This window comes from Dendrobates tinctorius, unplaced genomic scaffold (assembly GCF_039654945.1).
Source record: "Dendrobates tinctorius isolate UK_male_01 unplaced genomic scaffold, ASM3965494v1 ptg000076l, whole genome shotgun sequence".
In the NCBI taxonomy this organism is placed as follows: domain Eukaryota; kingdom Metazoa; phylum Chordata; class Amphibia; order Anura; family Dendrobatidae; genus Dendrobates; species Dendrobates tinctorius.
In genome coordinates, this window is record NW_027361744.1 from 6,119,961 (window position 1) to 6,147,778 (window position 27,818).

The window sequence follows — 27,818 nt, forward strand, 5'->3', positions numbered from 1 at the left end:
CAATAGAGCCCAATAGCAAAAATCAGGTTTTGAATGAAGAATCACATTTCTTGGTAGAATCATGCAGGATTGAAATTTTTGATGGTTTTTTACTCCTCTCTACAGCCCAAACAAGTTTCTAAAAGGATGAGTTTGCAACTGCTTTACTTTTGGAGAAAATTCAAAACATTCATTATTCAATAGGGCCCAAACTGTCAAAAACCAGCGGTTTCAATGAACACACATTTCTTGGTAGAATCATGCAGGACTGAAATTTTTGATGTTTTTCTACTCCTCTCATGAGCCCAAACAAGTCTCTAAAAGGATGAGTTTGCAACTACTTTACTTTTGGAGAAAATTCAAAACATTCATTATTCAATAGAGCCCAATAGCAAAAATCAGGTTTTGAATGAAGAATCACATTTCTTGGTAGAATCATGCAGGATTGAAATTTTTGATGGTTTTTTACTCCTCTCAACAGCCCAAACAAGTTTCTAAAAGGATGAGTTTGCAACTACTTTACTTTTGGAGAAAATTCAAAACATTCATTATTCAATAGGGCCCAAACTATCAAAAACCAGCGGTTTCAATGAACACACATTTCTTGGTAGAATCATGCAGGACTGAAATTTTTGATGTTTTTCTACTCTCATGAGCCCAAACAAGTCTCTAAAAGCATGAGTTTGCAACTACTTTACTTTTGGAGAAAATTCAAAACATTCATTATTCAATAGAGCCCAATAGCAAAAATCAGGTTTTGAATGAAGAATCACATTTCTTGGTAGAATCATGCAGGATTGAAATTTTTGATGGTTTTTTACTCCTCTCAACAGCCCAAACAAGTTTCTAAAAGGATGAGTTTGTAACTGCTTTACTTTTGGAGAAAATTCAAAACATTCATTATTCAATAGGGCCCAAACTATCAAAAACCAGCGGTTTGAATGAACACACATTTCTTGGTAGAATCATGCAGGACTGAAATTTTTGATGTTTTTCTACTCCTCTCATGAGCCCAAACAAGTCTCTAAAAGCATGAGTTTGCAACTACTTTACTTTTGGAGAAAATTCAAAACATTCATTATTCAATAGAGCCCAATAGGAAAAATCAGGTTTTGAATGAAGAATCACATTTCTTGGTAGAATCATGCAGGATTGAAATTTTTGATGGTTTTTTACTCCTCTCAACAGCCCAAACAAGTTTCTAAAAGGATGAGTTTGCAACTACTTTACTTTTGGAGAAAATTCAAAACATTCATTATTCAATAGTGCCCAAAATATCAAAAACCAGCGGTTTGAATGAACACACATTTCTTGGTAGAATCGTGCAGGACTGAAATTTTTGATGTTTTTCTACTCCTCTCATGAGCCCAAACAAGTCTCTAAAAGGATGAGTTTGCAACTACTTTACTTTTGGAGAAAATTCAAAACATTCATTATTCAATAGAGCCCAATAGCAAAAACCAGCGTTTTGAATGAAGAATCACATTTCTTGGTAGAATCATGCAGGATTGAAATTTTTGATGGTTTTTTACTCCTCTCAACAGCCCAAACAAGTTTCTAAAAGGATGAGTTTGCAACTACTTTACTTTTGGAGAAAATTCAAAACATTCATTATTCAATAGGGCCCAAACTATCAAAAAACAGCGGTTTCAATGAACACACATTTCTTGGTAGAATCATGCAGGACTGAAATTTTTGATGTTTTTCTACTCCTCTCATGAGACCAAACAAGTCTCTAAAAGCATGAGTTTGCAACTACTTTACTTTTGGAGAAAATTCAAAACATTCATTATTCAATAGAGCCCAATAGCAAAAATCAGGTTTTGAATGAAGAATCACATTTCTTGGTAAAATCATGCAGGATTGAAATTTTTGATGGTTTTTTATTCCTCTCAACAGCCCAAACAAGTTTCTAAAAGGATGAGTTTGCAACTACTTTACTTTTGGAGAAAATTCAAAACATTCATTATTCAATAGGGCCCAAACTATCAAAAACCAGCGGTTTGAATGAACACACATTTCTTGGTAGAATCATGCAGGACTGAAATTTTTGATGTTTTTCTACTCCTCTCATGAGCCCAAACAAGTCTCTAAAAGCATGAGTTTGCAACTACTTTACTTTTGGAGAAAATTCAAAACATTCATTATTCAATAGAGCCCAATAGCAAAAATCAGGTTTTGAATGAAGAATCACATTTCTTGGTAGAATCATGCTGCATTGAAATTTTTGATGGTTTTTTACTCCTCTCAACAGCCCAAACAAGTTTCTAAAAGGATGAGTTTGCAACTACTTTACTTTTGGAGAAAATTCAAAACATTCATTATTCAATAGGGCCCAAACTATCAAAAACCAGCGGTTTCAATGAACACACATTTCTTGGTAGAATCATGCAGGACTGAACTTTTTGATTTTTTTCTACTCCTTTCATGAGCCCAAACAAGTCTTTAAAAGCATGAGTTTGCAACTACTTTACATTTGGAGAAAATTCAAAACATTCATTATTCAATAGAGCCCAATAGCAAAAATCAGGTTTTGAATGAAGAATCACATTTCTTGGTAAAATCATGCAGGATTGAAATTTTTGATGGTTTTTTACTCCTCTCAACAGCCCAAACAAGTTTCTAAAAGGATGAGTTTGCAACTACTTTACTTTTGGAGAAAATTCAAAACATTCATTATTCAATAGGGCCCAAACTATCAAAAACCAGCGGTTTCAATGAACACACATTTCTTGGTAGAATCATGCAGGACTGAAATTTTTGATGTTTTTCTACTCCTCTCATGAGCCCAAACAAGTTTCTAAAAGCATGAGTTTGCAACTACTTTACTTTTGGAGAAAATTCAAAACATTCACTATTCAATAGAGCCCAATAGCAAAAATCAGGTTTTGAATGAAGAATCACATTTCTTGGTAAAATCATGCAGGATTTAGAAACTTGTTTGGGCTGTTGAGAGGAGTAAAAAACCATCAAAAATTTCAATGCAGCATGATTCTTCCAAGAAATGTGATTCTTCATTCAAAACCTGATTTTTGCTATTGGGCTCTAGAGAAAAGTGAATGTTTTGAATTTTCTCCAAAAGTAAAGTAGTTGCAAACTCATGCTTTTAGAGACTTGTTTGGGCTCATGAGAGGAGTAGAAAAACATCAAAAATTTCAGTCCTGCATGATTCTACCAAGAAATGTGAGTTCATTCAAACCGCTGGTTTTTGATAGTTTGGGCCCTATTGAATAATGAATGTTTTGAATTTTCTCCAAAAGTAAAGTAGTTGCAAACTCATCCTTTTAGAAACTTGTGTGGGCTGTTGAGAGGAGTAAAAAACCATCAAAAATTTCAATCCTGCATGATTCTACCAAGAAATGTGATTCTTCATTCAAAACCTGATTTTTGCTATTGGGCTCTATTGAATAATGAATGTTTTGAATTTTCTCCAAAAGTAAAGTAGTTGCAAACTCATGCTTTTAGAGACTTGTTTGGGCTCAGGAGAGGAGTAGAAAAACATCAAAAATTTCAGCCCTGCATGATTCTACCAAGAAATGTGTGTTCATTGAAACGGCTGGTTTTTGATATTTTGGGCCCTATTGAATAATGAATGTTTTGAATTTTCTCCAAAAGTAAAGTAGTTGCAAACTCATCCTTTTAGAAACTTGTTTGGGCTGTTGAGAGGAGTAAAAAACCATCAAAAATTTCAATCCTGCATGATTCTACCAAGAAATGTGATTCTTCATTCAAAACCTGATTTTTGCTATTGGGCGCTATTGAATAATGAATGTTTTGAATTTTCTCCAAAAGTAAAGTAGTTGCAAACTCATGCTTTTAGAGACTTGTTTGGGCTCATGAGAGGAGTAGAAAAACATCAAAAATTTCAGTCCTGCACGATTCTACCAAGAAATGTGTGTTCATTGAAACCGCTGGTTTTTGATAGTTTGGGCCCTATTGAATAATGAATGTTTTGAATTTTCTCCAAAAGTAAAGTATTTGCAAACTCATCCTTTTAGAAACTTGTTTGGGCTGTTGAGAGGAGTAAAAAACCATCAAAAATTTCAATCCTGCATGATTCTACCAAGAAATGTGATTCTTCATTCAAAACGCTGGTTTTTGCTATTGGGCTCTATTGAATAATGAATGTTTTGAATTTTCTCCAAAAGTAAAGTAGTTGCAAACTCATCCTTTTAGAGACTTGTTTGGGCTCATGAGAGGAGTAGAAAAACATCAAAAATTTCAGTCCTGCACGATTCTACCAAGAAATGTGTGTTCATTCAAACCGCTGGTTTTTGATATTTTGGGCCTTATAGAATAATGAATGTTTTGAATTTTCTCCAAAAGTAAAGTAGTTGCAAACTCATCCTTTTAGAAACTTGTTTGGGCTGTTGAGAGGAGTAAAAAAACATCAAAAATTTCAATCCTGCATGATTCTACCAAGAAATGTGATTCTTCATTCAAAACCTGATTTTTGCTATTGGGCTCTATTGAATAATGAATGTTTTGAATTTTCTCCAAAAGTAAAGTAGTTGCAAACTCATCCTTTTAGAGACTTGTTTGGGCTCATGAGAGGAGTAGAAAAACATCAAAAATTTCAGTCCTGCATGATTCTACCAAGAAATGTGTGTTCATTGAAACCGCTGGTTTTTGATATTTTGGGCCCTATTGAATAATGAATGTTTTGAATTTTCTCCAAAAGTAAAGTAGTTGCAAACTCATCCTTTTAGAAACTTGTTTGGGCTGTTGAGAGGAGTAAAAAACCATCAAAAATTTCAATCCTGCATGATTCTACCAAGAAATGTGATTCTTCATTCAAAACCTGATTTTTGCTATTGGGCGCTATTGAATAATGAATGTTTTGAATTTTCTCCAAAAGTAAAGTAGTTGCAAACTCATGCTTTTAGAGACTTGTTTGGGCTCATGAGAGGAGTAGAAAAACATCAAAAATTTCAGTCCTGCACGATTCTACCAAGAAATGTGTGTTCATTGAAACCGCTGGTTTTTGATAGTTTGGGCCCTATTGAATAATGAATGTTTTGAATTTTCTCCAAAAGTAAAGTATTTGCAAACTCATCCTTTTAGAAACTTGTTTGGGCTGTTGAGAGGAGTAAAAAACCATCAAAAATTTCAATCCTGCATGATTCTACCAAGAAATGTGATTCTTCATTCAAAACGCTGGTTTTTGCTATTGGGCTCTATTGAATAATGAATGTTTTGAATTTTCTCCAAAAGTAAAGTAGTTGCAAACTCATCCTTTTAGAGACTTGTTTGGGCTCATGAGAGGAGTAGAAAAACATCAAAAATTTCAGTCCTGCACGATTCTACCAAGAAATGTGTGTTCATTCAAACCGCTGGTTTTTGATATTTTGGGCCTTATAGAATAATGAATGTTTTGAATTTTCTCCAAAAGTAAAGTAGTTGCAAACTCATCCTTTTAGAAACTTGTTTGGGCTGTTGAGAGGAGTAAAAAAACATCAAAAATTTCAATCCTGCATGATTCTACCAAGAAATGTGATTCTTCATTCAAAACCTGATTTTTGCTATTGGGCTCTATTGAATAATGAATGTTTTGAATTTTCTCCAAAAGTAAAGTAGTTGCAAACTCATGCTTTTAGAGACTTGTTTGGGCTCATGAGAGGAGTAGAAAAACATCAAAAATTTCAGTCCTGCATGATTCTACCAAGAAATGTGTGTTCATTCAAACCGCTGGTTTTTGATAGTTTCGGCCCTATTGAATAATGAATGTTTTGAATTTTCTCCAAAAGTAAAGTAGTTGCAAACTCATCCTTTTAGAAACTTGTTTGGGCTGTTGAGAGGAATAAAAAACCATCAAAAATTTCAATCCTGCATGATTTTACCAAGAAATGTGATTCTTCATTCAAAACCTGATTTTTGCTATTGGGCTCTATTGAATAATGAATGTTTTGAATTTTCTCCAAAAGTAAAGTAGTTGCAAACTCATGCTTTTAGAGACTTGTTTGGTCTCATGAGAGGAGTAGAAAAACATGAAAAATTTCAGTCCTGCATGATTCTACCAAGAAATGTGTGTTCATTGAAACCGCTGTTTTTTGATAGTTTGGGCCCTATTGAATAATGAATGTTTTGAATTTTCTCCAAAAGTAAAGTAGTTGCAAACTCATCCTTTTAGAAACTTGTTTGGGCTGTTGAGAGGAGTAAAAAACCATCAAAAATTTCAATCCTGCATGATTCTACCAAGAAATGTGATTCTTCATTCAAAACGCTGGTTTTTGCTATTGGGCTCTATTGAATAATGAATGTTTTGAATTTTCTCCAAAAGTAAAGTAGTTGCAAACTCATCCTTTTAGAGACTTGTTTGGGCTCATGAGAGGAGTAGAAAAACATCAAAAATTTCAGTCCTGCACGATTCTACCAAGAAATGTGTGTTCATTCAAACCGCTGGTTTTTGATATTTTGGGCACTATTGAATAATGAATGTTTTGAATTTTCTCCAAAAGTAAAGTAGTTGCAAACTCATCCTTTTAGAAACTTGTTTGGGCTGTTGAGAGGAGTAAAAAACCATCAAAAATTTCAATCCTGCATGATTCTACCAAGAAATGTGATTCTTCATTCAAAACCTGATTTTTCCTATTGGGCTCTATTGAATAATGAATGTTTTGAATTTTCTCCAAAAGTAAAGTAGTTGCAAACTCATGCTTTTAGAGACTTGTTTGGGCTCATGAGAGGAGTAGAAAAACATCAAAAATTTCAGTCCTGCATGATTCTACCAAGAAATGTGTGTTCATTCAAACCGCTGGTTTTTGATAGTTTGGGCCCTATTGAATAATGAATGTTTTGAATTTTCTCCAAAAGTAAAGCAGTTACAAACTCATCCTTTTAGAAACTTGTTTGGGCTGTTGAGAGGAGTAAAAAACCATCAAAAATTTCAATCCTGCATGATTCTACCAAGAAATGTGATTCTTCATTCAAAACCTGATTTTTGCTATTGGGCTCTATTGAATAATGAATGTTTTGAATTTTCTCCAAAAGTAAAGTAGTTGCAAACTCATGCTTTTAGAGACTTGTTTGGGCTCATGAGAGTAGAAAAACATCAAAAATTTCAGTCCTGCATGATTCTACCAAGAAATGTGTGTTCATTGAAACCGCTGGTTTTTGATAGTTTGGGCCCTATTGAATAATGAATGTTTTGAATTTTCTCCAAAAGTAAAGTAGTTGCAAACTCATCCTTTTAGAAACTTGTTTGGGCTGTTGAGAGGAGTAAAAAACCATCAAAAATTTCAATCCTGCATGATTCTACCAAGAAATGTGATTCTTCATTCAAAACCTGATTTTTGCTATTGGGCTCTATTGAATAATGAATGTTTTGAATTTTCTCCAAAAGTAAAGTAGTTGCAAACTCATCCTTTTAGAGACTTGTTTGGGCTCATGAGAGGAGTAGAAAAACATCAAAAATTTCAGTCCTGCATGATTCTACCAAGAAATGTGTGTTCATTGAAACCGCTGGTTTTTGACAGTTTGGGCCCTATTGAATAATGAATGTTTTGAATTTTCTCCAAAAGTAAAGCAGTTGCAAACTCATCCTTTTAGAAACTTGTTTGGGCTGTAGAGAGGAGTAAAAAACCATCAAAAATTTCAATCCTGCATGATTCTACCAAGAAATGTGATTCTTCATTCAAAACCTGATTTTTGCTATTGGGCTCTATTGAATAATGAATGTTTTGAATTTTCTCCAAAAGTAAAGTAGTTGCAAACTCATGCTTTTAGAGACTTGTTTGGGCTCATGAGAGGAGTAGAAAAACATCAAAAATTTCAGTCCTGCATCATTCTACCAAGAAATGTGTGTTCATTGAAACCGCTGGTTTTTGATAGTTTGGGCCCTATTGAATAATGAATGTTTTGAATTTTCTCCAAAAGTAAAGTAGTTGCAAACTCATCCTTTTAGAAACTTGTTTGGGCTGTTGAGAGGAGTAAAAAACCATCAAAAGTTTCAATCCTGCATGATTCTACCAAGAAATGTGATTCTCCATTCAAAACGCTGGTTTTTGCTATTGGGCTCTATTGAATAATGAATGTTTTGAATTTTCTCCAAAAGTAAAGTAGTTGCAAACTCATCCTTTTAGAGACTTGTTTGGGCTCATGAGAGGAGTAGAAAAACATCAAAAATTTCAGTCCTGCACGATTCTACCAAGAAATGTGTGTTCATTCAAACCGCTGTTTTTTGATATTTTGGGCCCTATTGAATAATGAATGTTTTGAATTTTCTCCAAAAGTAAAGTAGTTGCAAACTCATCCTTTTAGAAACTTGTTTGGGCTGTAGAGAGGAGTAAAAAACCATCAAAAATTTCAATCCTGCATGATTCTACCAAGAAATGTGATTCTTCATTCAAAACCTGATTTTTGCTATTGGGCTCTATTGAATAATGAATGTTTTGAATTTTCTCCAAAAGTAAAGTAGTTGCAAACTCATGCTTTTAGAGACTTGTTTGGGCTCATGAGAGGAGAAGAAAAACATCAAAAATTTCAGTCCTGCATGATTCTACCAAGAAATGTGTGTTCATTGAAACCGCTGGTTTTTGATAGTTTGGGCCCTATTGAATAATGAATGTTTTGAATTTTCTCCAAAAGTAAACTAGTTGCAAACTCATCCTTTTAGAAACTTGTTTGGGCTGTTGAGAGGAGTAAAAAACCATCAAAAATTTCAATCCTGCATGATTCTACCAAGAAATGTGATTCTTCATTCAAAACGCTGGTTTTTGCTATTGGGCTCTATTGAATAATGAATGTTTTGAATTTTCTCCAAAAGTAAAGTAGTTGCAAACTCATCCTTTTAGAGACTTGTTTGGGCTCATGAGAGGAGTAGAAAAACATCAAAAATTTCAGTCCTGCACGATTCTACCAAGAAATGTGTGTTCATTCAAACCGCTGTTTTTTGATATTTTGGGCCCTATTGAATAATGAATGTTTTGAATTTTCTCCAAAAGTAAAGTAGTTGCAAACTCATCCTTTTAGAAACTTATTTGGGCTGTTGAGAGGAGTAAAAAACCATCAAAAATTTCAATCCTGCATGATTCTACCAAGAAATGTGATTCTTCATTCAAATCCTGATTTTTGCTATTGGGCTCTATTGAATAAAGAATGTTTTGAATTTTCTCCAAAAGTAAAGTAGTTGCAAACTCATGCTTTTAGAGACTTGTTTGGGCTCATGAGAGGAGTAGAAAAACATCAAAAATTTCAGTCCTGCATGATTCTACCAAGAAATGTGTGTTCATTGAAACCGCTGGTTTTTGATAGTTTGGGCCCTATTAAATAATGAATGTTTTGAATTTTCTCCAAAAGTAAAGTAGTTGCAAACTCATCCTTTTAGAAACTTGTTTGGGCTGTTGAGAGGAGTAAAAAACCATCAAAAATTTCAATCCTGCATGATTTTACCAAGAAATGTGATTCTTCATTCAAAACCTGATTTTTGCTATTGGGCTCTATTGAATAATGAATGTTTTGAATTTTCTCCAAATGTAAAGTAGTTGCAAACTCATGCTTTTAAAGACTTGTTTGGGCTCATGAGAGGAGTAGAAAAACATCAAAAATTTCAGTCCTGCATGATTCTACCAAGAAATGTGTGTTCATTGAAACCGCTGGTTTTTGATAGTTTGGGCCCTATTGAATAATGAATGTTTTGAATTTTCTCCAAAAGTAAAGTAGTTGCAAACTCATCCTTTTAGAAACTTGTTTGGGCTGTTGAGAGGAGTAAAAAACCATCAAAAATTTCAATCCTGCATGATTCTACCAAGAAATGTGAATCTTCATTCAAAACCTGATTTTTGCTATTGGGCTCTATTGAATAATGAATGTTTTGAATTTTCTCCAAAAGTAAAGTAGTTGCAAACTCATGCTTTTAGAGACTTGTTTGGGCTCATGAGAGGAGTAGAAAAAGATCAAAAATTTCAGTCTTGCATGATTCTACCAAGAAATGTGTGTTCATTGAAACCGCTGGTTTTTGATAGTTTGGGCCCTATTGAATAATGAATGTTTTGAATTTTCTCCAAAAGTAAATTAGTTGCAAACTCATCCTTTTAGAAACTTGTTTGGGCTGTTGAGAGGAGTAAAAAACCATCAAAAATTTCAATGCAGCATGATTCTACCAAGAAATGTGATTCTTCATTCAAAACCTGATTTTTGCTATTGGGCTCTAGTGAAAAGTGAATGTTTTGAATTTTCTCCAAAAGTAAAGTAGTTGCAAACTCATGCTTTTAGAGACTTGTTTGGGCTCATGAGAGGAGTAGAAAAACATCAAAAATTTCAGTCCTGCATGATTCTACCAAGAAATGTGTGTTCATTGAAACCGCTGGTTTTTGATAGTTTGGGCCCTATTGAATAATGAATGTTTTGAATTTTCTCCAAAAGTAAAGTAGTTGCAAACTCATCCTTTTAGAAACTTGTTTGGGCTGTTGAGAGGAGTAAAAAACCATCAAAAATTTCAATCCTGCATGATTCTACCAAGAAATGTGATTCTTCATTCAAAACCTGATTTTTGCTATTGGGCGCTATTGAATAATGAATGTTTTGAATTTTCTCCAAAAGTAAAGTAGTTGCAAACTCATGCTTTTAGAGACTTGTTTGGGCTCATGAGAGGAGTAGAAAAACATCAAAAATTTCAGTCCTGCACGATTCTACCAAGAAATGTGTGTTCATTGAAACCGCTGGTTTTTGATAGTTTGGGCCCTATTGAATAATGAATGTTTTGAATTTTCTCCAAAAGTAAAGTATTTGCAAACTCATCCTTTTAGAAACTTGTTTGGGCTGTTGAGAGGAGTAAAAAACCATCAAAAATTTCAATCCTGCATGATTCTACCAAGAAATGTGATTCTTCATTCAAAACGCTGGTTTTTGCTATTGGGCTCTATTGAATAATGAATGTTTTGAATTTTCTCCAAAAGTAAAGCAGTTGCAAACTCATCCTTTTAGAGACTTGTTTGGGCTCATGAGAGGAGTAGAAAAACATCAAAAATTTCAGTCCTGCACGATTCTACCAAGAAATGTGTGTTCATTCAAACCGCTGGTTTTTGATATTTTGGGCCTTATAGAATAATGAATGTTTTGAATTTTCTCCAAAAGTAAAGTAGTTGCAAACTCATCCTTTTAGAAACTTGTTTGGGCTGTTGAGAGGAGTAAAAAACCATCAAAAATTTCAATCCTGCATGATTTTACCAAGAAATGTGATTCTTCATTCAAAACCTGATTTTTGCTATTGGGCTCTATTGAATAATGAATGTTTTGAATTTTCTCCAAATGTAAAGTAGTTGCAAACTCATGCTTTTAAAGACTTGTTTGGGCTCATGAAAGGAGTAGAAAAACATCAAAAAGTTCAGTCCTGCATGATTCTACCAAGAAATGTGTGTTCATTGAAACCGCTGGTTTTTGATAGTTTGGGCCCTATTGAATAATGAATGTTTTGAATTTTCTCCAAAAGTAAAGTAGTTGCAAACTCATCCTTTTAGAAACTTGTTTGGGCTGTTGAGAGGAGTAAAAAAACATCAAAAATTTCAATGCAGCATGATTCTACCAAGAAATGTGATTCTTCATTCAAAACCTGATTTTTGCTATTGGGCTCTATTGAATAATGAATGTTTTGAATTTTCTCCAAAAGTAAAGTAGTTGCAAACTCATGCTTTTAGAGACTTGTTTGGGCTCATGAGAGGAGTAGAAAAACATCAAAAATTTCAGTCCTGCATGATTCTACCAAGAAATGTGTGTTCATTCAAACCGCTGGTTTTTGATAGTTTGGGCCCTATTGAATAATGAATGTTTTGAATTTTCTCCAAAAGTAAAGTAGTTGCAAACTCATCCTTTTAGAAACTTGTTTGGGCTGTTGAGAGGAATAAAAAACCATCAAAAATTTCAATCCTGCATGATTTTACCAAGAAATGTGATTCTTCATTCAAAACCTGATTTTTGCTATTGGGCTCTATTGAATAATGAATGTTTTGAATTTTCTCCAAAAGTAAAGTAGTTGCAAACTCATGCTTTTAGAGACTTGTTTGGTCTCATGAGAGGAGTAGAAAAACATCAAAAATTTCAGTCCTGCATGATTCTACCAAGAAATGTGTGTTCATTGAAACCGCTGTTTTTTGATAGTTTGGGCCCTATTGAATAATGAATGTTTTGAATTTTCTCCAAAAGTAAAGTAGTTGCAAACTCATCCTTTTAGAAACTTGTTTGGGCTGTTGAGAGGAGTAAAAAACCATCAAAAATTTCAATCCTGCATGATTCTACCAAGAAATGTGATTCTTCATTCAAAACGCTGGTTTTTGCTATTGGGCTCTATTGAATAATGAATGTTTTGAATTTTCTCCAAAAGTAAAGTAGTTGCAAACTCATCCTTTTAGAGACTTGTTTGGGCTCATGAGAGGAGTAGAAAAACATCAAAAATTTCAGTCCTGCACGATTCTACCAAGAAATGTGTGTTCATTCAAACCGCTGGTTTTTGATATTTTGGGCACTATTGAATAATGAATGTTTTGAATTTTCTCCAAAAGTAAAGTAGTTGCAAACTCATCCTTTTAGAAACTTGTTTGGGCTGTTGAGAGGAGTAAAAAACCATCAAAAATTTCAATCCTGCATGATTCTACCAAGAAATGTGATTCTTCATTCAAAACCTGATTTTTCCTATTGGGCTCTATTGAATAATGAATGTTTTGAATTTTCTCCAAAAGTAAAGTAGTTGCAAACTCATGCTTTTAGAGACTTGTTTGGGCTCATGAGAGGAGTAGAAAAACATCAAAAATTTCAGTCCTGCATGATTCTACCAAGAAATGTGTGTTCATTCAAACCGCTGGTTTTTGATAGTTTGGGCCCTATTGAATAATGAATGTTTTGAATTTTCTCCAAAAGTAAAGCAGTTACAAACTCATCCTTTTAGAAACTTGTTTGGGCTGTTGAGAGGAGTAAAAAACCATCAAAAATTTCAATCCTGCATGATTCTACCAAGAAATGTGATTCTTCATTCAAAACCTGATTTTTGCTATTGGGCTCTATTGAATAATGAATGTTTTGAATTTTCTCCAAAAGTAAAGTAGTTGCAAACTCATGCTTTTAGAGACTTGTTTGGGCTCATGAGAGTAGAAAAACATCAAAAATTTCAGTCCTGCATGATTCTACCAAGAAATGTGTGTTCATTGAAACCGCTGGTTTTTGATAGTTTGGGCCCTATTGAATAATGAATGTTTTGAATTTTCTCCAAAAGTAAAGTAGTTGCAAACTCATCCTTTTAGAAACTTGTTTGGGCTGTTGAGAGGAGTAAAAAACCATCAAAAATTTCAATCCTGCATGATTCTACCAAGAAATGTGATTCTTCATTCAAAACCTGATTTTTGCTATTGGGCTCTATTGAATAATGAATGTTTTGAATTTTCTCCAAAAGTAAAGTAGTTGCAAACTCATCCTTTTAGAGACTTGTTTGGGCTCATGAGAGGAGTAGAAAAACATCAAAAATTTCAGTCCTGCATGATTCTACCAAGAAATGTGTGTTCATTGAAACCGCTGGTTTTTGACAGTTTGGGCCCTATTGAATAATGAATGTTTTGAATTTTCTCCAAAAGTAAAGCAGTTGCAAACTCATCCTTTTAGAAACTTGTTTGGGCTGTAGAGAGGAGTAAAAAACCATCAAAAATTTCAATCCTGCATGATTCTACCAAGAAATGTGATTCTTCATTCAAAACCTGATTTTTGCTATTGGGCTCTATTGAATAATGAATGTTTTGAATTTTCTCCAAAAGTAAAGTAGTTGCAAACTCATGCTTTTAGAGACTTGTTTGGGCTCATGAGAGGAGTAGAAAAACATCAAAAATTTCAGTCCTGCATGATTCTACCAAGAAATGTGTGTTCATTGATACCGCTGGTTTTTGATAGTTTGGGCCCTATTGAATAATGAATGTTTTGAATTTTCTCCAAAAGTAAAGTAGTTGCAAACTCATCCTTTTAGAAACTTGTTTGGGCTGTTGAGAGGAGTAAAAAACCATCAAAAATTTCAATCCTGCATGATTCTACCAAGAAATGTGATTCTTCATTCAAAACCTGATTTTTGCTATTGGGGTCTATTGAATAATGAATGTTTTGAATTTTCTCCAAAAGTAAAGTAGTTGCAAACTCATGCTTTTAGAGACTTGTTTGGGCTCATGAGAGGAGTAGAAAAACATAAAAAATTTCAGTCCTGCATGATTCTACCAAGAAATGTGTGTTCATTGAAACCGCTGGTTTTTGATAGTTTGGGCCCTATTGAATAATGAATGTTTTGAATTTTCTCCAAAAGTAAAGTAGTTGCAAACTCATCCTTTTAGAAACTTGTTTGGGCTGTTGAGAGGAGTAAAAAACCATCAAAAATTTCAATCCTGCATGATTTTACCAAGAAATGTGATTCTTCATTCAAAACCTGATTTTTGCTATTGGGCTCTATTGAATAATGAATGTTTTGAATTTTCTCCAAAAGTAAAGTAGTTGCAAACTCATGCTTTTAAAGACTTGTTTGGGCTCATGAGAGGAGTAGAAAAACATCAAAAATTTCAGTCCTGCATGATTCTACCAAGAAATGTGTGTTCATTGAAACCGCTGGTTTTTGATAGTTTGGGCCCTATTGAATAATGAATGTTTTGAATTTTCTCCAAAAGTAAAGTAGTTGCAAACTCATCCTTTTAGAAACTTGTTTGGGCTGTTGAGAGGAGTAAAAAACCATCAAAAATTTCAATCCTGCATGATTCTACCAAGAAATGTGAATCTTCATTCAAAACCTGATTTTTGCTATTGGGCTCTATTGAATAATGAATGTTTTGAATTTTCTCCAAAAGTAAAGTAGTTGCAAACTCATGCTTTTAGAGACTTGTTTGGGCTCATGAGAGGAGTAGAAAAACATCAAAAATTTCAGTCTTGCATGATTCTACCAAGAAATGTGTGTTCATTGAAACCGCTGGTTTTTGATAGTTTGGGCCCTATTGAATAATGAATGTTTTGAATTTTCTCCAAAAGTAAATTAGTTGCAAACTCATCCTTTTAGAAACTTGTTTGGGCTGTTGAGAGGAGTAAAAAACCATCAAAAATTTCAATGCAGCATGATTCTACCAAGAAATGTGATTCTTCATTCAAAACCTGATTTTTGCTATTGGGCTCTAGTGAAAAGTGAATGTTTTGAATTTTCTCCAAAAGTAAAGTAGTTGCAAACTCATGCTTTTAGAGACTTGTTTGGGCTCATGAGAGGAGTAGAAAAACATCAAAAATTTCAGTCCTGCATGATTCTACCAAGAAATGTGAGTTCATTCAAACCGCTGGTTTTTGATAGTTTGGGCCCTATTGAATAATGAATGTTTTGAATTTTCTCCAAAAGTAAAGTAGTTGCAAACTCATCCTTTTAGAAACTTGTTTGGGCTGTTGAGAGGAGTAAAAAACCATCAAAAATTTCAATGCAGCATGATTCTACCAAGAAATGTGATTCTTCATTCAAAACCTGATTTTTGCTATTGGGCTCTAGTGAAAAGTGAATGTTTTGAATTTTCTCCAAAAGTAAAGTAGTTGCAAACTCATGCTTTTAGAGACTTGTTTGGGCTCATGAGAGGAGTAGAAAAACATCAAAAATTTCAGTCCTGCACGATTCTACCAAGAAATGTGTGTTCATTGAAACCGCTGGTTTTTGATAGTTTGGGCCCTATTGAATAATGAATGTTTTGAATTTTCTCCAAAAGTAAAGTATTTGCAAACTCATCCTTTTAGAAACTTGTTTGGGCTGTTGAGAGGAGTAAAAAACCATCAAAAATTTCAATCCTGCATGATTTTACCAAGAAATGTGATTCTTCATTCAAAACCTAATTTTTGCTATTGGGCTCTATTGAATAGTGAATGTTTTGAATTTTCTCCAAAAGTAAAGTAGTTGCAAACTCATGCTTTTAGAAACTTGTTTGGTCTCATGAGAGGAGTAGAGAAACATCAAAAATTTCAGTCCTGCATGATTCTACCAAGAAATGTGTGTTCATTGAAACCGCTGGTTTTTGATAGTTTGGGCCCTATTGAATAATGAATGTTTTGAATTTTCTCCAAAAGTAAAGTAGTTGCAAACTCATCCTTTTAGAAACTTGTTTGGGCTGTTGAGAGGAGTAAAAAACCATCAAAAATTTCAATCCTGCATGATTCTACCAAGAAATGTGATTCTTCATTCAAAACGCTGGTTTTTGCTATTGGGCTCTATTGAATAATGAATGTTTTGAATTTTCTCCAAAAGTAAAGTAGTTGCAAACTCATCCTTTTAGAGACTTGTTTGGGCTCATGAGAGGAGTAGAAAAACATCAAAAATTTCAGTCCTGCACGATTCTACCAAGAAATGTGTGTTCATTCAAACCGCTGGTTTTTGATATTTTGGGCCCTATTGAATAATGAATGTTTTGAATTTTCTCCAAAAGTAAAGTAGTTGCAAACTCATCCTTTTAGAAACTTGTTTGGGCTGTTGAGAGGAGTAAAAAACCATCAAAAATTTCAATCCTGCATGATTCTACCAAGAAATGTGATTCTCCATTCAAAACCTGATTTTTCCTATTGGGCTCTATTGAATAATGAATGTTTTGAATTTTCTCCAAAAGTAAAGTAGTTGCAAACTCATCCTTTTAGAGACTTGTTTGGGCTCATGAGAGGAGTAGAAAAAAATCAAAAATTTCAGTCCTGCACGATTCTACCAAGAAATGTGTGTTCATTCAAACCGCTGTTTTTTGATATTTTGGGCCCTATTGAATAATGAATGTTTTGAATTTTCTCCAAAAGTAAAGTAGTTGCAAACTCATCCTTTTAGAAACTTATTTGGGCTGTTGAGAGGAGTAAAAAACCATCAAAAATTTCAATCCTGCATGATTCTACCAAGAAATGTGATTCTTCATTCAAATCCTGATTTTTGCTATTGGGCTCTATTGAATAATGAATGTTTTGAATTTTCTCCAAAAGTAAAGTAGTTGCAAACTCATGCTTTTAGAGACTTGTTTGGTCTCATGAGAGGAGTAGAAAAACATCAAAAATTTCAGTCCTGCATGATTCTACCAAGAAATGTGTGTTCATTGAAACCGCTGTTTTTTGATAGTTTGGGCCCTATTGAATAATGAATGTTTTGAATTTTCTCCAAAAGTAAAGTAGTTGCAAACTCATCCTTTTAGAAACTTGTTTGGGCTGTTGAGAGGAGTAAAAAACCATCAAAAATTTCAATCCTGCATGATTCTACCAAGAAATGTGATTCTTCATTCAAAACGCTGGTTTTTGCTATTGGGCTCTATTGAATAATGAATGTTTTGAATTTTCTCCAAAAGTAAAGTAGTTGCAAACTCATCCTTTTAGAGACTTGTTTGGGCTCATGAGAGGAGTAGAAAAACATCAAAAATTTCAGTCCTGCACGATTCTACCAAGAAATGTGTGTTCATTCAAACCGCTGGTTTTTGATATTTTGGGCACTATTGAATAATGAATGTTTTGAATTTTCTCCAAAAGTAAAGTAGTTGCAAACTCATCCTTTTAGAAACTTGTTTGGGCTGTTGAGAGGAGTAAAAAACCATCAAAAATTTCAATCCTGCATGATTCTACCAAGAAATGTGATTCTTCATTCAAAACCTGATTTTTCCTATTGGGCTCTATTGAATAATGAATGTTTTGAATTTTCTCCAAAAGTAAAGTAGTTGCAAACTCATGCTTTTAGAGACTTGTTTGGGCTCATGAGAGGAGTAGAAAAACATCAAAAATTTCAGTCCTGCATGATTCTACCAAGAAATGTGTGTTCATTCAAACCGCTGGTTTTTGATAGTTTGGGCCCTATTGAATAATGAATGTTTTGAATTTTCTCCAAAAGTAAAGCAGTTACAAACTCATCCTTTTAGAAACTTGTTTGGGCTGTTGAGAGGAGTAAAAAACCATCAAAAATTTCAATCCTGCATGATTCTACCAAGAAATGTGATTCTTCATTCAAAACCTGATTTTTGCTATTGGGCTCTATTGAATAATGAATGTTTTGAATTTTCTCCAAAAGTAAAGTAGTTGCAAACTCATGCTTTTAGAGACTTGTTTGGGCTCATGAGAGTAGAAAAACATCAAAAATTTCAGTCCTGCATGATTCTACCAAGAAATGTGTGTTCATTGAAACCGCTGGTTTTTGATAGTTTGGGCCCTATTGAATAATGAATGTTTTGAATTTTCTCCAAAAGTAAAGTAGTTGCAAACTCATCCTTTTAGAAACTTGTTTGGGCTGTTGAGAGGAGTAAAAAACCATCAAAAATTTCAATCCTGCATGATTCTACCAAGAAATGTGATTCTTCATTCAAAACCTGATTTTTGCTATTGGGCTCTATTGAATAATGAATGTTTTGAATTTTCTCCAAAAGTAAAGTAGTTGCAAACTCATCCTTTTAGAGACTTGTTTGGGCTCATGAGAGGAGTAGAAAAACATCAAAAATTTCATTCCTGCATGATTCTACCAAGAAATGTGTGTTCATTGAAACCGCTGGTTTTTGACAGTTTGGGCCCTATTGAATAATGAATGTTTTGAATTTTCTCCAAAAGTAAAGCAGTTGCAAACTCATCCTTTTAGAAACTTGTTTGGGCTGTAGAGAGGAGTAAAAAACCATCAAAAATTTCAATCCTGCATGATTCTACCAAGAAATGTGATTCTTCATTCAAAACCTGATTTTTGCTATTGGGCTCTATTGAATAATGAATGTTTTGAATTTTCTCCAAAAGTAAAGTAGTTGCAAACTCATGCTTTTAGAGACTTGTTTGGGCTCATGAGAGGAGTAGAAAAACATCAAAAATTTCAGTCCTGCATGATTCTACCAAGAAATGTGTGTTCATTGAAACCGCTGGTTTTTGATAGTTTGGGCCCTATTGAATAATGAATGTTTTGAATTTTCTCCAAAAGTAAAGTAGTTGCAAACTCATCCTTTTAGAAACTTGTTTGGGCTGTTGAGAGGAGTAAAAAACCATCAAAAATTTCAATCCTGCATGATTCTACCAAGAAATGTGATTCTTCATTCAAAACCTGATTTTTGCTATTGGGGTCTATTGAATAATGAATGTTTTGAATTTTCTCCAAAAGTAAAGTAGTTGCAAACTCATGCTTTTAGAGACTTGTTTGGGCTCATGAGAGGAGTAGAAAAACATAAAAAATTTCAGTCCTGCATGATTCTACCAAGAAATGTGTGTTCATTGAAACCGCTGGTTTTTGATAGTTTGGGCCCTATTGAATAATGAATGTTTTGAATTTTCTCCAAAAGTAAAGTAGTTGCAAACTCATCCTTTTAGAAACTTGTTTGGGCTGTTGAGAGGAGTAAAAAACCATCAAAAATTTCAATCCTGCATGATTTTACCAAGAAATGTGATTCTTCATTCAAAACCTGATTTTTGCTATTGGGCTCTATTGAATAATGAATGTTTTGAATTTTCTCCAAAAGTAAAGTAGTTGCAAACTCATGCTTTTAAAGACTTGTTTGGGCTCATGAGAGGAGTAGAAAAACATCAAAAATTTCAGTCCTGCATGATTCTACCAAGAAATGTGTGTTCATTGAAACCGCTGGTTTTTGATAGTTTGGGCCCTATTGAATAATGAATGTTTTGAATTTTCTCCAAAAGTAAAGTAGTTGCAAACTCATCCTTTTAGAAACTTGTTTGGGCTGTTGAGAGGAGTAAAAAACCATCAAAAATTTCAATCCTGCATGATTCTACCAAGAAATGTGAATCTTCATTCAAAACCTGATTTTTGCTATTGGGCTCTATTGAATAATGAATGTTTTGAATTTTCTCCAAAAGTAAAGTAGTTGCAAACTCATGCTTTTAGAGACTTGTTTGGGCTCATGAGAGGAGTAGAAAAACATCAAAAATTTCAGTCTTGCATGATTCTACCAAGAAATGTGTGTTCATTGAAACCGCTGGTTTTTGATAGTTTGGGCCCTATTGAATAATGAATGTTTTGAATTTTCTCCAAAAGTAAATTAGTTGCAAACTCATCCTTTTAGAAACTTGTTTGGGCTGTTGAGAGGAGTAAAAAACCATCAAAAATTTCAATGCAGCATGATTCTACCAAGAAATGTGATTCTTCATTCAAAACCTGATTTTTGCTATTGGGCTCTAGTGAAAAGTGAATGTTTTGAATTTTCTCCAAAAGTAAAGTAGTTGCAAACTCATGCTTTTAGAGACTTGTTTGGGCTCATGAGAGGAGTAGAAAAACATCAAAAATTTCAGTCCTGCATGATTCTACCAAGAAATGTGAGTTCATTCAAACCGCTGGTTTTTGATAGTTTGGGCCCTATTGAATAATGAATGTTTTGAATTTTCTCCAAAAGTAAAGTAGTTGCAAACTCATCCTTTTAGAAACTTGTTTGGGCTGTTGAGAGGAGTAAAAAACCATCAAAAATTTCAATGCAGCATGATTCTACCAAGAAATGTGATTCTTCATTCAAAACCTGATTTTTGCTATTGGGCTCTAGTGAAAAGTGAATGTTTTGAATTTTCTCCAAAAGTAAAGTAGTTGCAAACTCATGCTTTTAGAGACTTGTTTGGGCTCATGAGAGGAGTAGAAAAACATCAAAAATTTCAGTCCTGCACGATTCTACCAAGAAATGTGTGTTCATTGAAACCGCTGGTTTTTGATAGTTTGGGCCCTATTGAATAATGAATGTTTTGAATTTTCTCCAAAAGTAAAGTATTTGCAAACTCATCCTTTTAGAAACTTGTTTGGGCTGTTGAGAGGAGTAAAAAACCATCAAAAATTTCAATCCTGCATGATTTTACCAAGAAATGTGATTCTTCATTCAAAACCTAATTTTTGCTATTGGGCTCTATTGAATAGTGAATGTTTTGAATTTTCTCCAAAAGTAAAGTAGTTGCAAACTCATGCTTTTAGAAACTTGTTTGGTCTCATGAGAGGAGTAGAGAAACATCAAAAATTTCAGTCCTGCATGATTCTACCAAGAAATGTGTGTTCATTGAAACCGCTGGTTTTTGATAGTTTGGGCCCTATTGAATAATGAATGTTTTGAATTTTCTCCAAAAGTAAAGTAGTTGCAAACTCATCCTTTTAGAAACTTGTTTGGGCTGTTGAGAGGAGTAAAAAACCATCAAAAATTTCAATCCTGCATGATTCTACCAAGAAATGTGATTCTTCATTCAAAACGCTGGTTTTTGCTATTGGGCTCTATTGAATAATGAATGTTTTGAATTTTCTCCAAAAGTAAAGTAGTTGCAAACTCATCCTTTTAGAGACTTGTTTGGGCTCATGAGAGGAGTAGAAAAACATCAAAAATTTCAGTCCTGCACGATTCTACCAAGAAATGTGTGTTCATTCAAACCGCTGGTTTTTGATATTTTGGGCCCTATTGAATAATGAATGTTTTGAATTTTCTCCAAAAGTAAAGTAGTTGCAAACTCATCCTTTTAGAAACTTGTTTGGGCTGTTGAGAGGAGTAAAAAACCATCAAAAATTTCAATCCTGCATGATTCTACCAAGAAATGTGATTCTCCATTCAAAACCTGATTTTTCCTATTGGGCTCTATTGAATAATGAATGTTTTGAATTTTCTCCAAAAGTAAAGTAGTTGCAAACTCATCCTTTTAGAGACTTGTTTGGGCTCATGAGAGGAGTAGAAAAAAATCAAAAATTTCAGTCCTGCACGATTCTACCAAGAAATGTGTGTTCATTCAAACCGCTGTTTTTTGATATTTTGGGCCCTATTGAATAATGAATGTTTTGAATTTTCTCCAAAAGTAAAGTAGTTGCAAACTCATCCTTTTAGAAACTTATTTGGGCTGTTGAGAGGAGTAAAAAACCATCAAAAATTTCAATCCTGCATGATTCTACCAAGAAATGTGATTCTTCATTCAAATCCTGATTTTTGCTATTGGGCTCTATTGAATAATGAATGTTTTGAATTTTCTCCAAAAGTAAAGTAGTTGCAAACTCATGCTTTTAGAGACTTGTTTGGGCTCATGAGAGGAGTAGAAAAACATCAAAAATTTCAGTCCTGCATGATTCTACCAAGAAATGTGTGTTCATTGAAACCGCTGGTTTTTGATAGTTTGGGCCCTATTGAATAATGAATGTTTTGAATTTTCTCCAAAAGTAAAGTAGTTGCAAACTCATCCTTTTAGAAACTTGTTTGGGCTGTTGAGAGGAGTAAAAAACCATCAAAAATTTCAATCCTGCATGATTCTACCAAGAAATGTGAATCTTCATTCAAAACCTGATTTTTGCTATTGGGCTCTATTGAATAATGAATGTTTTGAATTTTCTCCAAAAGTAAAGTAGTTGCAAACTCATGCTTTTAGAGACTTGTTTGGGCTCATGAGAGGAGTAGAAAAACATCAAAAATTTCAGTCCTGCATGATTCTACCAAGAAATGTGTGTTCATTGAAACCGCTGGTTTTTGATAGTTTGGGCCCTATTGAATAATGAATGTTTTGAATTTTCTCCAAAAGTAAAGTAGTTGCAAACTCATCCTTTTAGAAACTTGTTTGGGCTGTTGAGAGGAGTAAAAAACCATCAAAAATTTCAATCCTGCATGATTTTACCAAGAAATGTGATTATTCATTCAAAACCTGATTTTTGCTATTGGGGTCTATTGAATAATGAATGTTTTGAATTTTCTCCAAAAGTAAAGTAGTTGCAAACTCATGCTTTTAGAGACTTGTTTGGGCTCATGAGAGGAGTAGAAAAACATCAAAAATTTCAATCCTGCATGATTCTACCAAGAAATGTGTGTTCATTGAAACCGCTGGTTTTTGATAGTTTGGGCCCTATTGAATAATGAATGTTTTGAATTTTCTCCAAAAGTAAAGTAGTTGCAAACTCATCCTTTTAGAAACTTGTTTGGGCTGTTGAGAGGAGTAAAAAACCATCAAAAATTTCAATCCTGCATGATTTTACCAAGAAATGTGATTCTTCATTCAAAACCTGATTTTTGCTATTGGGCTCTATTGAATAATGAATGTTTTGAATTTTCTCCAAAAGTAAAGTAGTTGCAAACTCATGCTTTTAAAGACTTGTTTGGGCTCATGAGAGGAGTAGAAAAACATCAAAAATTTCAGTCCTGCATGATTCTACCAAGAAAAGTGTGTTCATTGAAACCGCTGGTTTTTGATAGTTTGGGCCCTATTGAATAATGAATGTTTTGAATTTTCTCCAAAAGTAAATTAGTTGCAAACTCATCCTTTTAGAAACTTGTTTGGGCTGTTGAGAGGAGTAAAAAACCATCAAAAATTTCAATCCTGCATGATTCTACCAAGAAATGTGAATCTTCATTCAAAACCTGATTTTTGCTATTGGGCTCTATTGAATAATGAATGTTTTGAATTTTCTCCAAAAGTAAAGTAGTTGCAAACTCATGCTTTTAGAGACTTGTTTGGGCTCATGAGAGGAGTAGAAAAACATCAAAAATTTCAGTCTTGCATGATTCTACCAAGAAATGTGTGTTCATTGAAACCGCTGGTTTTTGATAGTTTGGGCCCTATTGAATAATGAATGTTTTGAATTTTCTCCAAAAGTAAATTAGTTGCAAACTCATCCTTTTAGAAACTTGTTTGGGCTGTTGAGAGGAGTAAAAAACCATCAAAAATTTCAATGCAGCATGATTCTACCAAGAAATGTGATTCTTCATTCAAAACCTGATTTTTGCTATTGGGCTCTAGTGAAAAGTGAATGTTTTGAATTTTCTCCAAAAGTAAAGTAGTTGCAAACTCATGCTTTTAGAGACTTGTTTGGGCTCATGAGAGGAGTAGAAAAACATCAAAAATTTCAGTCCTGCATGATTCTACCAAGAAATGTGAGTTCATTCAAACCGCTGGTTTTTGATAGTTTGGGCCCTATTGAATAATGAATGTTTTGAATTTTCTCCAAAAGTAAAGTAGTTGCAAACTCATCCTTTTAGAAACTTGTTTGGGCTGTTGAGAGGAGTAAAAAACCATCAAAAATTTCAATCCTGCATGATTCTACCAAGAAATGTGATTCTTCATTCAAAACCTGATTTTTGCTATTGGGCTCTATTGAATAATGAATGTTTTGAATTTTCTCCAAAAGTAAAGTAGTTGCAAACTCATGCTTTTAGAGACTTGTTTGGGCTCAGGAGAGGAGTAGAAAAACATCAAAAATTTCAGTCCTGCATGATTCTACCAAGAAATGTGTGTTCATTGAAACGGCTGGTTTTTGATATTTTGGGCCCTATTGAATAATGAATGTTTTGAATTTTCTCCAAAAGTAAAGTAGTTGCAAACTCATCCTTTTAGAAACTTGTTTGGGCTGTTGAGAGGAGTAAAAAACCATCAAAAATTTCAATCCTGCATGATTCTACCAAGAAATGTGATTCTTCATTCAAAACCTGATTTTTGCTATTGGGCTCTATTGAATAATGAATGTTTTGAATTTTCTCCAAAAGTAAAGTAGTTGCAAACTCATGCTTTTAGAGACTTGTTTGGGCTCATGAGAGGAGTCGAAAAACATCAAAAATTTCAGTCCTGCATGATTCTACCAAGAAATGTGTGTTCATTGAAACCGCTGGTTTTTGATAGTTTGGGCCCTATTGAATAATGAATGTTTTGAATTTTCTCCAAAAGTAAAGTAGTTGCAAACTCATCCTTTTAGAAACTTGTTTGGGCTGTTGAGAGGAGTAAAAAACCATCAAAAATTTCAATCCTGCATGATTTTACCAAGAAATGTGATTCTTCATTCAAAACCTAATTTTTGCTATTGGGCTCTATTGAATAGTGAATGTTTTGAATTTTCTCCAAAAGTAAAGTAGTTGCAAACTCATGCTTTTAGAAACTTGTTTGGTCTCATGAGAGGAGTAGAGAAACATCAAAAATTTCAGTCCTGCATGATTCTACCAAGAAATGTGTGTTCATTGAAACCGCTGGTTTTTGATAGTTTGGGCCCTATTGAATAATGAATGTTTTGAATTTTCTCCAAAAGTAAAGTAGTTGCAAACTCATCCTTTTAGAAACTTGTTTGGGCTGTTGAGAGGAGTAAAAAACCATCAAAAATTTCAATCCTGCATGATTCTACCAAGAAATGTGATTCTTCATTCAAAACCTGATTTTTGCTATTGGGCTCTATTGAATAATGAATGTTTTGAATTTTCTCCAAAAGTAAAGTAGTTGCAAACTCATGCTTTTAGAGACTTGTTTGGGCTCATGAGAGGAGTCGAAAAACATCAAAAATTTCAGTCCTGCATGATTCTACCAAGAAATGTGTGTTCATTGAAACCGCTGGTTTTTGATAGTTTGGGCCCTATTGAATAATGAATGTTTTGAATTTTCTCCAAAAGTAAAGTAGTTGCAAACTCATCCTTTTAGAAACTTGTTTGGGCTGTTGAGAGGAGTAAAAAACCATCAAAAATTTCAATCCTGCATGATTTTACCAAGAAATGTGATTCTTCATTCAAAACCTAATTTTTGCTATTGGGCTCTATTGAATAGTGAATGTTTTGAATTTTCTCCAAAAGTAAAGTAGTTGCAAACTCATGCTTTTAGAAACTTGTTTGGTCTCATGAGAGGAGTAGAGAAACATCAAAAATTTCAGTCCTGCATGATTCTACCAAGAAATGTGTGTTCATTGAAACCGCTGGTTTTTGATAGTTTGGGCCCTATTGAATAATGAATGTTTTGAATTTTCTCCAAAAGTAAAGTAGTTGCAAACTCATCCTTTTAGAAACTTGTTTGGGCTGTTGAGAGGAGTAAAAAACCATCAAAAATTTCAATCCTGCATGATTCTACCAAGAAATGTGATTCTTCATTCAAAACCTGATTTTTGCTATTGGGCTCTATTGAATAATGAATGTTTTGAATTTTCTCCAAAAGTAAAGTAGTTGCAAACTCATGCTTTTAGAGACTTGTTTGGGCTCATGAGAGGAGTCGAAAAACATCAAAAATTTCAGTCCTGCATGATTCTACCAAGAAATGTGTGTTCATTGAAACCGCTGGTTTTTGATAGTTTGGGCCCTATTGAATAATGAATGTTTTGAATTTTCTCCAAAAGTAAAGTAGTTGCAAACTCATCCTTTTAGAAACTTGTTTGGGCTGTTGAGAGGAGTAAAAAACCATCAAAAATTTCAATCCTGCATGATTTTACCAAGAAATGTGATTCTTCATTCAAAACCTAATTTTTGCTATTGGGCTCTATTGAATAGTGAATGTTTTGAATTTTCTCCAAAAGTAAAGTAGTTGCAAACTCATGCTTTTAGAAACTTGTTTGGTCTCATGAGAGGAGTAGAGAAACATCAAAAATTTCAGTCCTGCATGATTCTACCAAGAAATGTGTGTTCATTGAAACCGCTGGTTTTTGATAATTTGGGCCCTATTGAATAATGAATGTTTTGAATTTTCTCCAAAAGTAAAGTAGTTGCAAACTCATCCTTTTAGAAACTTGTTTGGGCTGTTGAGAGGAGTAAAAAACCATCAAAAATTTCAATCCTGCATGATTCTACCAAGAAATGTGATTCTTCATTCAAAACGCTGGTTTTTGCTATTGGGCTCTATTGAATAATGAATGTTTTGAATTTTCTCCAAAAGTAAAGTAGTTGCAAACTCATCCTTTTAGAGACTTGTTTGGGCTCATGAGAGGAGTAGAAAAACATCAAAAATTTCAGTCCTGCACGATTCTACCAAGAAATGTGTGTTCATTCAAACCGCTGGTTTTTGATAGTTTGGGCCCTATTGAATAATGAATGTTTGAATTTTCTCCAAAAGTAAAGTAGTTGCAAACTCATCCTTTTAGAAACTTGTTTGGGCTGGTGAGAGGAGTAAAAAACCATCAAAAATTTCAATCCTGCATGATTCTACCAAGAAATGTGATTCTTCATTCAAAACCTGATTTTTGCTATTGGGGTCTATTGAATAATGAATGTTTTGAATTTTCTCCAAAAGTAAAGTAGTTGCAAACTCATGCTTTTAGAGACTTTTTTGGGCTCATGAGAGGAGTAGAAAAACATCAAAAATTTCAGTCCTGCATGATTCTACCAAGAAATGTGTGTTCATTGAAACCGCTGGTTTTTGATAGTTTGGGCCCTATTGAATAATGAATGTTTTGAATTTTCTCCAAAAGTAAAGTAGTTGCAAACTCATCCTTTTAGAAACTTGTTTGGGCTGTTGAGAGGAGTAAAAAACCATCAAAAATTTCAATCCTGCATGATTTTACCAAGAAATATGATTCTTCATTCAAAACCTGATTTTTGCTATTGGGCTCTATTGAATAATGAATGTTTTGAATTTTCTCCAAAAGTAAAGTAGTTGCAAACTCATGCTTTTAGAGACTTGTTTGGGCTCATGAGAGGAGTAGAAAAACATCAAAAATTTCAGTCCTGCATGATTCTACCAAGAAATGTGTGTTCATTGAAACCGCTGGTTTTTGATAGTTTGGGCCCTATTGAATAATGAATGTTTTGAATTTTCTCCAAAAGTAAAGTAGTGGCAAACTCATCCTTTTAGAAACTTGTTTGGGCTGTTGAGAGGAGTAAAAAACCATCAAAAATTTCAATCCTGCATGATTCTACCAAGAAATGTGATTCTTCATTCAAAACGCTGGTTTTTGCTATTGGGCTCTATTGAATAATGAATGTTTTGAATTTTCTCCAAAAGTAAAGTAGTTGCAAACTCATCCTTTTAGAGACTTGTTTGGGCTCATGAGAGGAGTAGAAAAACATCAAAAATTTCAGTCCTGCACGATTCTACCAAGAAATGTGTGTTCATTCAAACCGCTGGTTTTTGATATTTTGGGCCCTATTGAATAATGAATGTTTTGAATTTTCTCCAAAAGTAAAGTAGTTGCAAACTCATCCTTTTAGAAACTTGTTTGGGCTGTTGAGAGGAGTAAAAAACCATCAAAAATTTCAATCCTG